At 43.9% G+C, this 14,949-nt stretch overlaps 1 protein-coding gene and 1 long non-coding RNA gene across 2 annotated transcripts in view; one reads left to right on the top strand and one right to left on the bottom strand.

Moving 5' to 3' along the window:
- LOC120480869 (NACHT, LRR and PYD domains-containing protein 3) overlaps positions 1 to 14,949 on the bottom strand; it is a 165,447-nt gene that overhangs the window by 62,778 nt on the left and 87,720 nt on the right. The window lies entirely within an intron of this gene.
- On the top strand, positions 1,057 to 4,667 carry LOC148969343 (uncharacterized). Its single transcript, XR_016149934.1, has 2 exons — positions 1,057 to 3,109; positions 3,528 to 4,667. It is a non-coding gene; the product is annotated as an uncharacterized LOC148969343 (long non-coding RNA).

Consider the following 14,949-nt stretch of genomic DNA (forward strand, 5'->3'; position numbering starts at 1 on the left):
TAAAAATATATCTATTGTTCCACCCTTCCGTGAGAGGGAAGTTGAGGCATATTTTCAAGCTTTTGAACGAATTGCTGTTGCCTTAAGATGGCCAAACGAGGTTTGGGCACTAATGTTACAATGTAAACTCTCAGGTAAGGCACAAGAGGTGTGTGCATCTCTCTCGGTAGATGAAAGCGTACAGTACGATGCCGTGAAAACTGCAATATTACGAGCGTATGAATTAGTTCCTGAGCACTATCGACAACGATTTCGCACTACGAACAAAGGCATGTCTCAAACGTATGTCGAGTTCGCTCGCGAAAAGGGCATTTTATTTGATCGGTGGATCAAGGCGTGCAGGGTAACTGACTATAATTCTTTGCGAGAACTTTTGCTGATTGAAGAATTTAAGAACTGTGTTCCCGAACGTACTGCGTTGTATTTAAATGAACAGAAAGTCAGCACTGTACAACAGGCTGCCGTGTTAGCTGACGAGTACGCATTAATGCATAAAACTGTGTTTGCAAAGCGTCCGTCTGACTGTGGGGGTTCCTCATTAAAGGAAAATGAAAATCTTTTCGACTCACGATATAAATGGGTTCCAACCAGTCCGAAGTTTAACCGAGAGTGCAGTTATTGTCACAAGACGGGACATGTTATAGCTGAGTGTCGTACTTTAAAACGCAAACAAGAGCGACAAGATTCTTCATCTTTCCAGCCTCGAGGTTCAGTACTAGTGAAAACTGTGTCCCCATCATCCGTCAGTTCTCTTGTGACACCTGACAGCTGTTTTCAGCCTTTCGTATTCGATGGATTTGTTTCGTTAAATGAGAAGGTCGAAAGCCGAAAACCTGTAAGAATTCTCCGTGACACAGGAGGATCTCAGTCCTTTATATTATCAGATATTCTGGGTTTTTGTGCTGATTCGGCATGTAATACCAGTGCGATTGTGCAGGGTATTGAAATGGGTTTTGTGCCTGTTCCTCTCCATCGATTATATGTTTCTTCTGATTTGGCATCTGGGTGCTTTGAGGTTGCAGTTCGTCCTTCTTTACCGGTGAAAGGTGTGGATTTTATCATGGGAAATTACATAGCTGGAGGTAAGGTAATGCCGGTAGTACAAGTTGTTGATGTCTCATGCAATGATTCGCAGGCTGATGCACTTGGTAAAAATTTACCGAATGTGTTTAGTGCTGTTGTAACGCGAGCACAGGCGAAACAGGACATTCACGAAAGTAATACTCTTTGTGATTCTGTCTTTTCACAGATTTTGAAAACTGATGTTCTTCCCGACTCTCCTGACTCGACTAAAACGACTTTAAAGGCATCTGATGGCTTTGATCTTAGTTTGATCTCTGATTTGCCCATCTCGCGTGAAATTCTGATCGAAGCTCAGCGAAATGATTTATCATTAGAAAAATGTCGTGCGAGTGTTGAAAATGACAAAAAGTCGCTGCGTAATCACCAGTTCTACTGGAACGATGATGTGCTCATGCGTAAATGGAGTAGATCTTTAAATTCTGAGCAGCGAGACGATTGGAATGCGGTGCATCAAATTGTGGTACCTTCGAAATTTCGATCACATGTTTTAAGTCTGGCTCATGACCATCCTTGGTCTGGACACCTAGGGATAACTAAGACCTATAACCGGGTGCTCCAGCATTTTTTCTGGCCAGGGTTAAAGTCTGATGTTGTGACACACTGTAAGACGTGTTACATTTGTCAGGTTAGTGGAAAACCTAATCAGATTGTACCACCTGCTCCTCTGTGTCCTATTCCTGCCGTTGGAGAACCATTCGAGCGCGTTCTAGTTGACTGTGTGGGTCCACTTCCTCGGGCTAAGTCTGGTTGTCAATATTTGTTGACAATCATGTGCGCGGCTACACGGTTCCCAGAAGCCATTCCGTTACGCAACATAACGGCTAAGACAGTAACTAAAGCCTTAACTAAATTCTTTACAACATTCGGTTTGCCGAAAACTGTCCAAACTGATCAGGGTTCGAATTTTGTGTCTCGTATCTTCCGTGCCTCGTTAAAGGCTCTTGGCGTTTCTCACGTAGTATCAAGCGCCTATCATCCCGAGTCGCAAGGTGCTTTAGAGAGGTGGCACCAAACATTAAAATCTGCACTGAGAAAGTACTGTACAGAGACTGGGAATGAGTGGGACGATGGAGTTCCTTTGGTGTTATTCGCGGTACGTGAGGCGCGGCAGGACTCGCTTGGGTTTAGCCCGTCAGAGCTTGTGTTTGGACATAATGTCCGTGGTTCTTTGAAAATGTTAAAGGAAGAATTTCTCGGTAACAGTTCGTCTGTGAAGACCAACGTCCTTGATTTTGTATCACGTACTCGTGAACGTTTGCACAGTGCTTGTGCTGTGGCGAAGGAAGCACTTTCTCTGTCACAAACGAAAATGAAAAAACATTTTGATAGGAAAGCAGTTATGCGTAATTTTTTGCCAGGCGAAAAAGTTTTGGTGTTGCTTCCTATTCCTGGATCTTCTCTCTCTGCGCGTTTCTCTGGTCCTTACGTGATAAAAAGTAAGTGGAATGAAACTGATTATATCTTACACACGCCAGAACGGAGGCGAAAAACTCGTTTATGTCACATAAACATGTTGAAACCATATTTTTGTGTCGAACCAAAAGAGAACCCTGCGAATTTGGTTAGTGAATCGGTGACTAAAGGAAATACTGAGCGTGTTTCATTGTTGGCTTATGCTTTGCCTGCCGATACTGCGGACGATGGGTTGAATGTATCCATGGAAGCTTTAGGAGGAGGATGTTTTGAAAACTCTAAGATTTTATCTTTGCTTCCTGAGCAACTATCCTATCTATCGCCTGAACAGCGAGAGGACGTAATGAAGTTGATAGACAGTTTCCCGTGTTTGTTCAATGACGTTCCTCCGGGTACTAATGTCATTCAGCATGACATTGAGGTCGGTAGCGCATTACCGATCAAGCAACACGCTTATCGTTGCCCAATGAGTCTGAGAGAAGCCATGAAAAGTGAGGTTAAGTATTTATTGCAAAATGGTTTCGCTGTCCCGAGTAATAGTCCATGGAGCTCACCGTGTGTTCTGGTACCGAAGGCTGATGGGTCTTTACGTTTCTGCACTGATTTTAGAAAGGTAAATTCCATCACAGTGGCTGATGCTTTTCCGTTACCGCGGATGGAAGATTGCATTGATTGTCTTGGGGGTGCGAAATATATTACAAAGTTAGACCTTTTGAAAGGTTATTGGCAGGTGCCGTTAACCGAGCGTGCTTCTAAGATCTCCGCCTTCGTAACCCCCGATTCTTTTCTGCAGTATAAACGCATGGCATTCGGTCTGAGAAACGCACCAGCAACGTTTCAACGTTTAATGTCCACAGTCTTAGGTGACGTTCCTAACTGTAACATCTATTTAGACGATGTAGTTATTTATTCGACTACATGGGCTGAACACATGTTGACCTTGCATGACGTGTTTCGTCGGTTAGAGGCTGCTTCCTTAACGTTAAACCTAAAAAAATGTGAATTTGCTAAGGCTTCTGTCACTTATTTAGGGAAGCAGGTGGGAAACGGTAAGGTACGGCCATTGGACGGAAAAGTGACTGCTGTCCTCCGTTACCCAGTGCCTACTACGAGGAGAGAACTACGTAGATTCCTAGGGATGGTTGGGTACTACCGGTGTTTTTGCAAAAATTTCTCGAGTGTGATTGCTCCTTTAACGAGCAAAAGTTTGTTTTGACTGGACTAATGAGTGCCAGCAGGCATTTCTTTCTGCTAAATCTCTTCTTTGTAGTGCACCTGTGCTGTCTGCTCCAGATGTGACTCGTCCATTCCAGCTTGAGGTCGACGCTAGTGCGGTTGGAGTGGGAGCTGTCTTGCTGCAGGAGGGTGCTGATGAAATAGGCCACCCCGTATCGTACTTTTCAGCTAAGTTTAACAGTCATCAGTTGAATTATTCAACGATTGAAAAAGAAACTTTAGCTATGTTGTTAGCCTTACAACATTTTAATGTTTATGTGGGGTCTAGTTCTTCTCCGATCGTTGTTTATACGGATCACAATCCGCTGTTTTTTTTGGGTAAAATGTACAACCATAATCAACGATTGATGCGTTGGGCTTTAATGGTCCAGCCGTATCATTTAGAGATCCGTCATAAAAAAGGATCTGATAACGTGGTAGCAGATGCGTTGTCTCGTGGATTGAGTTAAGCTCTGGTTCTATGCAGAATCAGTTTTCTTTTCCCCTTCTAAGGAGGGAAAGAAGAGGGAAAAAAAAGTCTGATTCTTCCTTTAGGGGGGGAAGTGTTACGGCCTCAGCCTTATGGGTGTTGCCTATGTATTTGTGTGTGTATGTTTGTCTTGTAATCTAATTAATGTCTCTTCTTAAGTGTAGGCTCCTCCCTTGCGCACCTGTGGTTCGTTGCTCTGATGGCTCGTGCTGAGCATATAAGCGGTGTGTGCAGGAGTGTGAGACACGCAGCGGTGAAACTCCGTGCGCGTCATGACCATCTAAACATCCGATCAGCTTCAACTCAAGCCTGTGTTCTTTGTATTGTGCCACTGTTCTGTTTTATTTTGTTAGTGTTTGGTATGTCTAGTGTAGAGAAAATGTGAGTTTTCTGTGGGAAGAGTGAGAACATGAGAGACGTGAGATTGTGCAGTCATTTATTAGTATAAATAAATGTCTTAAACTGCTTTTTGCCTTGCGTCTCCTTTTATGTTATTGAACCCTTACAAAACGAGCATTCTTAACAATAGGGTTCGTAACAAAAGCAAACATCTAAAGCGTGCATCCCAAACACTGCGTCTCAGTGTTTGCTGCTGTCTCTGACAGTTTGCGAATATTTAATTTAATTTTTTTCACGTCTAGTACGGAAAAATTCATACAACATAATGTAAAAACGCTTGTCTGGGTGTATCCTAGTAAACTTAGATGGTTTTATCTCGACTGCATGTAGACAGTATATTCAGATGGGATCCGTGCACTCGGTCATAAAGAGGCAGCAGTCTAAGGCCTCATTTACACTGCATGGTTCAAGTGACCCAAATCCGATTTTTTCCTCTCATGTGGCACAGATCGGATATGACCGATGAACGTGTAAGCAGGAAAAAACGCATGGATTGCGATTTTCTTAGATTGGATTCAGGCCTCATTCATATGTGGTAATAAATCGGATATGAATCAGGTACGTGCATTTGCGTGTGCCATGTAAGCAGACAAATCGGATATTCCCCAGTAAATGCGAGTCATGCGTCATTAAAAACTGCGCGATTATAGGTGCGAGCCGCGCGATGGAAGAAAGGACACACAGTGGAGCAATGCGGAGGTTTCATGTCTTTTGAGTGTTTGGGGTGAAGAGTGCAGGCAAAAAATGCAGGGTTGTTACAGACGTAAGTCCGTTTTTGAAGACATTTCACGAGATATGAGGCATCGTTTTAAGTGCTCGTGGCCAGATCCTATCCTCTTTTTTTCTCCGCCGTACGAGACCAATGTTTTGATGACTTATTAAAACATTGTGGAAAGAAAACACTGGATAATTTTATTTGCATCTGTATCCATTGAATTTCGTGCTGTTTTGCTTAATTTCCCAGTTCAGAACCATCAGAACGTCTGCATTTGGTAGTTTCAGCAGTGTATAGTGTGAATGCAAAAATTGGATATGGGTCACTTTTAAAAGATGATGTAAGCACGTCGTCAAAAAATCGGATATAGTCAGAAAATCGGATTTGGGCATCAAGACCTGCAGTGTAAATGCAGCCTAATAAACCTGCTGCTGTGTTTTAATGTTATTCAAACAATAAAGGACAAATAAATGTCTCTCTGCTCTAGACTGAAACCCTTTTTAACTTTGAATATTCATCACTGTATAAATTGAATATAGAAGGATATTTACTGAGTTATTTCACATTTGATTACTTTATTCAAATTTCTGTACCTGAAAACGTGTCAGGTTACGACTGTAACCCGACTCCTCTATAACTAAACTCCACAGCTAGGGTCCTTACATACACAAAGAAATCTTCCCACATTACTCCGATTTTACGCAGACTTCATTGACTACCGATACGTTTTCGTAGAAACTACAAGATTCTCCTTATCACATTTAAAGCACACTTCACACACTTCGATCCTCTGATATTGGTCTTTTAACGATTCCACGGCACAAACTATCATCATTTGGTGGAAGGGCTTTTTGTACTGCTGCCCCAACTCTCTGGAAGTCTATTCCCCAACACATCCGCGACCTCTCATCATTACACGATTTCAAAACTCACCTTAAAGTGACCTTGAGAACTCTGAAAGGCGCTATATAAAATAAACATATTATTATTATTATTAAATACGGAGCAGAACAGACTTGTGGATTTATTGGAGGAGGTCAAACAACTGGCCTCCAAAACATTGTAAAGTATAAACGGATTGTGAAGCTTGAACAGAAGGTGGACGATCTGGAGCACTACTCCTGGAGGAATGACTTGAATGGGAAAGAAAGGTGATTTAAGCAATTTTGAGCGTGCCATGGTTGTTGGTGCCAGACGGGCCAGTCTGAGTATTTCACAATCTGCTCAGTTACTGGGATTTTCACACACAACCATTTCTAGGGTTTACAAAGAACGGTGTGAAAAGGGAAAAACGTCTCGGGTTATGACTATAACCCTTGTTCCCTGAGAAGGGAACGAGACACTGCGTCGAGAATCGACACTTTGGGGACGCTCCCTAAGCGTGCGCCTCTGAAGTATGAATGAAACTAATCCAATCCTGATTGGTGTTGCGTCGTGACGTAACATGTGACGGCATACCCGGAAGTATAAAAGTGACGTTGTCACAACACACACTAGCCTCGCGATGAAGCAAGACGCTCTAAGGCCTAAAGGGGGCGTGGCAGAACGACGCAGTGTCTCGTTCCCTTCTCAGGGAACAAGGGTTATAGTCATAACCCGAGACGTTCCCTTTCGAGGGAACTCTACACTGCGTCGAGAATCGACACTTTGGGGAATGAGTGCCCACTAGGCCACGCACCGAATAGGCCTGTCCTGGAGTGAAACTGTTTAGGCACTCAGCAAGGACTGAGCACCTGTGCACCGGGTGTACTGGGAAGGTGGAGACTGTAAAATTTTATGAAAGTATGTGGGGTAGCCCAGCCGGCTGCCTCGCAGATCTCCTGAAGAGGTACTCCCGAAAGAAAGGCCCTAGAGGAAGCCATGCCTCTAGTTGACTGTGCCCACAAGGTAAAAGGTGAAGGCAAACCGCGCACCTTGTAAGCCTCAGTAATAGCCTGGACGATCCAGTTGCTAATAGTTTGTCTGGTTGCCGGGAGCCCCCTCTTAGGTGACCCAGAACATACTAGTCCAATTGTTCCAACCTTCTCCAAGAAGAGGACCCCTCAAGGTACAAGCTCAAGCTCTGACTGGGCAGAGCAAGTGAAGCCTCTTCACTTCCGCCGACACATGAGGTGGAGGATGGAATGCCTGAGGGACTATAGAATGAGCCGTATTCGATGGAACTTTAGGCATGTAGCCCGGACTCGGGTGTAAAAAGGCCTTCACTCTGCCAGGGGCAAACTCCAAGCAAGCTGGCATTACTGCCAGGGCTTGGAAATCTCCCACCCTCTTAAGTGAGGTAATTGCTAAGCGAAAAGCCATTTTCAGTGTTAAGTCCTTAGGCGAAGCCGACTCTAAAGGTTCGAAGGGGGCAGGGATAACCCCTCCAGAACTATTGCCAGGTCCTAGGCAGGAACCCTGGACCTGGCTGCCGGCCTCATCCTCCAAGTACCAAGGAGAAACCGAATGACCAACTGGTGCCTCCCCAGAGGCCCATCACTTAACGGTGCGTGGAAAACCGCAATGGCAGCCACGTACACCCTAAGCGTGGACGGGGAGAGACCCTTAGAGAAACGATCTTGGAGAAATCCCAGAACTGAAGCCACCGGGCAGTTTACTGTATTTAACCCAAGTTCTCTACACCAAGTGACAAACACATTCCACTTGAGGTCATATAATCTCCTGGTGGATGGAGCCCAAGAGCTAAGTATGGTTTTCTCAACAGGATGTCTGCCCCCTGATTCTGAACCCCCGGAATATACATTGCTCTGATAGAGAGTATTTTCCCTTGGGACCAAAGGATAATCTGATGCGTCAGTCTGCACAGAGGGCGCGATCTGATTCCCCCTTGTCGGTTCAGATAGGCTACCACTGACCGTACTAGGACGTGGTGACCTTTGATGTCTGGGAGGAAGCTCCTCAAAGTCCTGAACACAGCCATCATCTCTAGGCAGTTTATATGCCAAGAAAGATGATGGTCCTGCCATAGACCCCTGGCACACGGTCGTCCATGACCGCGCCCCAGCCAGTGAGGGAGGCGTCTGTCGAAACGGTTTCCCGGCGACATGACACTCCCAACACTGGCTCAAGGTTTCTTCCATATTCTCAGAGAACAAAGGCATCTGCGCGTTACTCTGATCATACGAAGCGGATTCCCTCGGGAGAAAACCCCTTGGTCTTTAACCACCACTGAAGGGGCCTCATGTGTAGCAGGCCCCAAAGGAATGATGTTGGATGTCACTGCCATGAGGCCCAGCATTCTTTGAAATTGCTTCACAGTGATGGCCTGGCCTAGCTTTACCCTGGATACCATCGTCAAAATTGACTCGATACGTGCGGGAGACATGCGTGCCTACATCGTAATCGAGTTCCATATGACTCCCAAAAATGTCGTACACTGGGATGGTTCTAGCACACTCCTCTTTGCATTGAGTCTCAACCCCAATTTCAGAATGTGGCCAAGGACGACATTTCGATGCCGAACTGCCATTTCCCGAGACTGAGCCAGAATGAGCCAGTCGTCGAGATAAATCAATATATGGATGTCTTGAAGTCTCAGTGGAGCAAGGGCTACATCCATAAATTTGGTGAATGTGCAGGGAGAGCGTGCTAGGCCGAACGGAAGAACCCGATATTGGTAAGCTTCGAAAGCGAACCTCAGGTATCTCCTGTGACACGGAAGGATGGAGTGAAAATAGGCGTCTTTTAGATCTATCGTGACAAATCAGTCCTCTGATCTGACTCACGATTACTGGAGTTAACCGTTCGAACCTGCACCTCCCTATTCAGAGATCGGTACAAAACCCCGAGATCTAGAATTGGCCTTAACCCCCAATCCTTCTTTGGAACTATAAAGTGCCGGGTGTAAAACGCGGACCCCCTGTCTGAAGGAAAAACACGTTCTATGGCTTCCTTTAGCAGCAGAGTTTGAACTTCTTGTTCCATCACCTGAGCCTGCTCTGGGACCACTGTAGTCTGTACCACCCCAAAGAACTTGGGGGGCGGTGTGCAAACTGCAGTCTGTACCCTGATTCTATTATATGTAGGACCCATGCAGATATGTTGGGAAGATGATACCATGCCTCTACAAAATATACTAGGGGTACCAGCCTCTGGAGAGTGGCCTCTGGTTTTTTTGTTTTTTTTTTCTGTTTTGTCTTTCGAGAGCATCTTTCTCGACTTCCTGAAGCGGAATACCGGCAGGCTGTAGTCGATATGGATGTTTTGACCATAAACGATGCTTCGTTATAATATTTTCGCTGGAAACCGATGTGGCCCGAAGCGTCGCTGACGGCGGGCAACATACATCGTTTCCTGTTTAAAAATATTCAGGCCCCATATAGATATATTGGAAGGTGTAGCCATTCTGCAAAATCTACTAAGGGAACCAGCCCCTTGAGACCGACCTCGGGTGTCTTTCGAGTCCCTGAAGCGGATGACCGGCAGGAAAAATTTTGTGACCACAGTCGGGGTGAACGCCACAGTGTGCGTTCGCTGGAAATCGATGTAGCCCGAAACGTTCAAAACGGCGGGACAACATATATATTTTATATATATATATCTTATATATATTTATTTATTTACTATATATATATATATATATATATATATATATATATAATTTATTTATTCCTAAACCTGTCGACGATTGAAGTTACAGCGCCGGAGAACAGGCCAGTTTCCCTTATTGGAAAGGAGACTCGTAATTTTCACGAGAGAAAATTTGCCTCGACAAACGAGAGATCCGAGTCAAAGTTTCCGTATTGCAATGCAGACCTTAAATCTACGCGCTGCAGTCACAGAATCTTTATTGCAGAGTAGACTCGTAATCTACACGCTGCCTCGGCAAACGCAAGAATTTAGGACACTGGGTTTGGAAACACGGTACGAATGCGGTTCATCCCCCGATCTCATGATCTTTTAGTGGAGATCGGGGAAAAACGGCAAACTCCGGCGCTGAGGCTGTGACCCGTGCCGCATGAAACGCAATTTATTTAAACTTGCGTTCCCTCCTCATTTTGTGGCCAGCTGAAGTTCAGTCTGGCCACGGCACGAGTCACAACCTCACCAGTTCCTCATATGCTTGGCCGTGAACTGGCGCGCCTAACTCACGGTCATCCGTATCGATACTGAGCACGTCTACTTCCTTGGAAGCAGAGAGCCTGAGTATCGAGACCTGATCGTGGTCAGAAGAAGCCGCGGCGCGGACTTCTGCGCCACTCACAGGGGCTACGGGATCATCAGACGATGAATGAGAAAGTGCCTCAGCAGTCTCATTCTCGTCTGCAAGATCCCGCTGTGAACCCCACGATCTCAATCGCCGCGCCGCCTCAACGGACGCGGGACCAGAAACGCAGGGAACGCAAGCCTGACCGTGCTCATCAAAGCACGCCAGCCGGGAGCGCAGCACTCTAATAGGAAGTGCTTTACAATCTGCACAAGTCATGCTGCGCTCCCAAACAATTTACACACAAAGCATGTGCGTCCCCACCTGTGACATAACGAGGGCAGAGATGCACACATCTTTTTAAATTGCTCGCTGGCCATTTCCAGTTCAAACTGAGTGACAAACAACACCAAATAAGACAGACAGTTTCAACATAAAGCGCTTGCTGAAGAGCGAAAGCTAGTGTGTGTTGTGACAACGTCACTTTTATACTTCCGGGTATGCCGTCACATGTTATACCATGGTCTGGGTGAATACTCGATTCTGATTGGCTGCAGGGTGTCCGTTAAAAAGTGATAGAGGACACCTAGTAAAGTAGTTCTGGTGAAACTGCCTGTTTACCATTCGAAATGAATAAATAAATGCGCTGCCTACAACGGCTGTGAGTAACCATAGCAACAGGCAGTCACATGCTCTATCATCTAACGTTAGATATTATAGCCTAATACAACAATGAGCGACTTCGTGCTATTTCTTTTAACATTTATGGAGAATATGGCAACTTTGACGACTGGTATGCTGCTGAAGAAAGAAAAAATGTAAATAAAACGGAGGAAATTACACCGCTGCTGCGCTGCTCCATTGAACTCAATTGGTAAAGACGTAACTTGCGACCATAGTTGGATAACGATGCTTTCGGGAAACGCACCCCTGAATGAGACCCTGCGGGAGTTTTACGCAGCTGTCCAGACAACCAAGGCAGGAGAAGGCTGAACGTTACAGCGTTTCAAGCCTAAGGAGCCTGAGGCAAATGACCCTCTCTTTGATCTGATTAATTTATTGCCCTCTATAACGTTAAGCGCAAATCGCTGGAGCTCAGAGCTAATTGTTTTTTTATTGTTGTTTGATTAATTGTTTTATGTGTAATAAAAAAAAACTATGCCTACCTTTGTGTTTCATGAAAAAAAAATGCATTTGTGAACCTGAAGGGATACGAGCTAAGCGGACTAAATATCTCCGGTTGCTAGATAAACAGTCAGTCAAGTTATTATTTGTAAAAACTAGATTTAGCCTAATTAAAATATAAACTAATGTTTTATTTGGCAAGCGACCATGGTATAAGCGGGTTAATGCCCTCCGAGGTGTCCATTGTCAGGTTTTAATGGACTTCGGCGGAGGCAACCGTCCTCCGCTGCGCGTCGGCCGGTTTACGCCTCGCCGTCGTCCATTAAAACCTGACAATGGACACCTCGTCGGGCATTAACCCTTACTTACGTCACGACGCAACACCAATCAGGATTGGATTAGTTTCATTCATACTTCAGAGGCGCACGCTTAGGGAGCGTCCCCAAAGTGTCGATTCTCGACGCAGTGTAGAATTCCCTTGAAAGGGAACATCCAGTATACGGCAATCCTGTGGGCGAAAATGCCTTGTTGATGCTAGAGGTCAGAGGAGAATGGGCCGACTGATTCAAGCTGATAGAAGACTTGAATCAGTTGTTGCTGATAGCAACTTTGACTGAAATAACCACTCGTTACAACCGAGGTATGCAGCAAAGCATTTGTGAAGAAGACACAACACACACAACCTTGAGGCGGATGGGCTACGACAGCAGAAGACCCCACCGGGTACCACTCATCGAGGCTACAATTTGCAAGAGCTCACCAAAATTGGACAGTTGAAGACTGGGAAAATGTTGCCTGGTCTGATGAGTCTCGATTTCTGCTGAGACATTCAGATGGTAGAGTCAGAATTTGGCGTAAACAGAATGAGAACATGGATCCATCATGCCTTGTTACCACTGTGCAGGCTGGTGGTGGTGGTGTAATGGTGTGAGGGATGTTTTCTTGGCACACTTTAGGCCCCTTAGTGCCAATATGGCATCATTTAAATGGCACGGCCTACCTGAGCATTGTTTCTGACCATGTCCATCCCTTTATGGCCACCATGTCCCCATCCTCTGATGGCTACTTCCAGCAGGATAATGCACCATGTCACAAAGCTGGAATCATTTCAAATTGGTTTCTTGAACATGACAATGAGTTGACTGTACTAAAATGGCCCCCACAGTCACTCACCAGATCTCAACCCAATAGAGCATCTTTGGGATGAGGTGGAACGGGAGCTTCGTGCCCTGGATGTGCATCCCACAAATCTCCATCAACTGCAAGATGCTATCCTATCAATATGGGCCAACATTTCTAAAGAATGCTTTCAGCACCTTGTTGAATCAATGCCACATAGAATTAAGGCAGTTCTGAAGGCGAAATGGGGTCAAACACAGTATTAGTATGGTGTTCCTAATAATCCTTTAGGTGAGAGAGACACAGAGCCTATAATAAGTTTTTAGAAATATTCACAACTTTACATGATAAGCACTACCCCATTTTAGTTCACTAAAGTCTAAATGTCCCTGGATGACTAAAGGCCTACAAAATGCATGTAAAAAGAAAAATAATCTATATAAATTATTCATTAAATCGAAAACAAAAGAAGCTGAGAAGTATAAGTTATACAAAAATAAGTTAACTGTTGTTAATTGTTGTAATTGTTAATTGTGACAATTAAAAGATTAGTATATGGAGATTTACTTGAAAGAAGGGAGGATAGTAACAGTATCATGGATGCACCAATTACAATGGAAGAAATGAGAAGGGCAATAAAAGGATCTGGATTAACATCTCCAGGTAAAGATGATATCTGTTATGTAATGATAGAACATCTAGGTGTTTTAGCATCTACAAAGTTGCTAGGGTTTTTTTTAATAAAGTATGGGATTTAGGGAAATTGCCAGCTAGGTGAAAAGAAGCAGTAATTATTCCTATCAGTATTTGTAAATGTATAATTCGTAGCCTGTTTTATATAACATTTAAAATCAATTGCTGTGTCCGAAATCTCCACTCAAACCACTACTCCCTACCCCCTATGTTGGGGGTAGAGAGCAGAGCACTATATAGTGAGCTCACCAGCATAATAGAAACACCACTTTCGGACACTACTCGATCGTCTCTCGGCGCCGTTGATTACATCATCCGTCAGCTGGTGCCGAGCCGGCCCTTGGCTAAATAGATTTTTAAAAATAAATAAATTACATTTTATTGAGCTTATTTCTCCAAAATTTAAAAACTAAAAGTGATTTCTGGCAGTTTTTGTTATAATGCGCGACTCCACACATGATTATAACTTATTTTTACGATCGGTGCAATGCATGATGGTATGTAGGGCTTAGGTTAGTGACCATCGGTTGTACACTACGTTTCAAAATGCATTCGGGGATACATTGAGTGGACTATATAGGGTATAATAATCATCACTATACATTTGGACAGCACTACAAAATGGCGAGCTCACTATATAGTCCACTATATAGTGAGTAATGGGTGATTTCGGACACAGCAAATGAAAATCATTTTTTAAGGCTATTGACAGTATATTCTGATTTACAGGATAACAAAAGTAGACATCCACAAATCCCTCAGTAATTTTAAGAAAGAGCAGTATATGACGGTACGTGACAAACCAAAATGTATTGTTTGTTCAGAATTGGGTGTAGTAAAGGAGTAAATTACCACAATTTTGAGAGATGTGTAAGATCGCGATGAACTGTCAGCTTTTTAGGAATTATTATGGGAGCACACTTTGCACACATTCAGTAAGGCCAAACCATACACTCAGTAGCCTGCTTGTTTTATGCTATAATAGTGGTTATGTGTTAATGCTTTAATAACAAATAATTTATCAGGAGCATTTATGCTGATGTGTATGGTGGCGACACGTAGGCTAACTTGAAAGTATTTGAAGGTACAGATAAAAAAGTCTTTTTACGGGCGGGAGCGGGACAAAACATAAATGTTACGGGAGAAAGTAACACAGAAAGTAGTTGAGAACGTCAGTTATAGTAATGACCCACGTATTAAAAAATGGTCGGGTTTATGTCGGCCTCGGGCTCATAGTTACAGTTCATGTGTCGGCCGGGCCGGGCTCGGACACAACAGGCTTGGGTAGGGTCGGGCTTGACTTTTGGGCCACACTTACAGTTGAACACACTTAGTTATTTTGTGCTATTGGTATGAAAACTTTTTCTCTCAAATATTTTTTTCATTTATTTCATTTATTTTCTTTTATCATTTATTTTCTCACATGTAATAAAGACACAATCCTAGCTCCATAGACAATAACTTTATTATACAGCTTCCGTAAAGTCAAAATAATCTGTTAATTTAATATTCTATTATCACTGTAAAGCTGCTTTGAAACAATTTTTTAAA

Source organism: Pimephales promelas, chromosome 24 (genome assembly GCF_988280905.1).
Source record: "Pimephales promelas chromosome 24, fPimPro1.hap1.1, whole genome shotgun sequence".
In the NCBI taxonomy this organism is placed as follows: domain Eukaryota; kingdom Metazoa; phylum Chordata; class Actinopteri; order Cypriniformes; family Leuciscidae; genus Pimephales; species Pimephales promelas.